Here is a 1,655-nt window from a genome sequence, read left to right on the forward strand (position 1 = left end):
CATCTGTGCATGCATGTTCAGGGGGAAGAATCATGTGATACCACAATATATTTACAGGAGACTGCTCTCTCCTTCCATTATGTAGGTACCACGGGTCAAACTCAAGTCATCAGACTTGGTGGTCAGCACCTTTACCCACTGAGTGAAGTTTCAGTCTCACTGTCCCTGTGACTTCTTTAAAAAATCATATTGTCCTGTGAAGTCAGGATGGGAAGAAAGAATAGATTCAGGGACAAGAGGGTGAGATTCTGGTGACAGTGGTAGCCACAGGGACAAAGGCAGATCCGGTCACAGTATATTGCTAGATGAAACTGGCAGTTAAATTACGGGAAGTGACTCAATGAAGCTGAGAGAGTAGATCCAGTTAAGCTTAGAAAGAAAACAGGTTTGGCCCAGAGAGTGAGAGTCAGAGCTTCAGCATTGAGCCCGTTCAGTGTGAGGACAGCTGAAAAGTAACCAAAGGGAAGGAGAGTGGGTGTGAAGACATGCAGATCCTTAGGGAAAACAGCTCAAGCCCAGTGTCAGTTTGAACAGACTGACAAGTCATTTTAAAACTCTGACCCCAACTTTAACCATGAAGCCTTGATTTAAAAAACAATATAAAAATTTCTTAATGGAAAGTAGTCCTAAGATAAGCCATTGAAAGGGAGGTTAGATAAGAGTAGCTAAGCCAACCGCAGCAGTTTCTGGAGGCTACAAATAAGTATCTCTTATAGCAAAAATACAGATGGCAGGGTGCCAGGGCACTTCCCATACACGTGTGCTAACAAAGAATTTGAGCCTCAAAAGAAAGATTTTGGCTTTGTTAAGATGTATTTGCTCTGTGATTCTGACCTGCTACCCCTACACACACACACACACACACACACACACACACACACACCTGTGGGCTTTTGAGGAGGATAAATCATGGGCAAAGAGTTTAAATGTAAGATCTTGTTTGTCTAACTCAGGAAAGAAAATTTTGAATATACTAACCTCTTCATAAACATTCATAAAATATTTTTTAACTCCACAATGTTTAATTACCTAGCAGGGGAGATACCACGGTCAAGTAGGTGGTTTTCCCAGGCTTATGTATTGAATGTATTGGCTCCTGTGACTTCCCCAAACATGGGAAATTCAACTCTGGTGGTTTAAATGAGAATGGCCCCTGTAGGTTCATAGATTTGAGTCACTGGGGAGCAGCAACATTTGAAAGGATTAGGAGGTGTTGCTCTGGTGAAGTATGTCATCGTGGGTGGGCTTCGAGGTTTCAGATTGCAAACCAGTCTCTCTGTCCCTCTATTCCCACTGCCTGAAGATTCAGATGTAGAATTCCTTCTCCAGCACCATGTCTGCCTGTGTGCTGATATGGTCTCTGCCCATGGTGATAATCGACTAAACCTCTGAAAACTGTAGGCAAGTCCAAATTAAATGCTTCCTTTTATAAGACTTGCCATGGGCCATGGTGACTCTTCATCGCAATAGAACCCTGACTAACATACTCAGCTATATGCTTTATGATACTAAGTACCATGGTTGATCTCTCCCTTTATTATTACAAAAGGTGCACAGTGTGGCAGTCACCATATGGCTACACTAGCTACAGCAGCAGCCCCAGCAGCCCTGCCCTGCCCTAGCTTTTGAGAAGAGCCCACACACGTGTCTTTGGA

At 43.4% G+C, this 1,655-nt stretch overlaps 1 pseudogene; it reads left to right on the plus strand.

Annotated features, from left to right (window-relative positions):
• The first annotated feature begins 1,021 nt into the window (after window positions 1–1,021).
• Window positions 1,022–1,133, plus strand: LOC115065559 (annotated as a pseudogene).
• Window positions 1,134–1,655: the final 522 nt, after the last annotated feature.

The sequence above is a fragment of the Mus pahari genome, chromosome 15, assembly GCF_900095145.1.
Source record: "Mus pahari chromosome 15, PAHARI_EIJ_v1.1, whole genome shotgun sequence".
Lineage (NCBI taxonomy): Eukaryota > Metazoa > Chordata > Mammalia > Rodentia > Muridae > Mus > Mus pahari.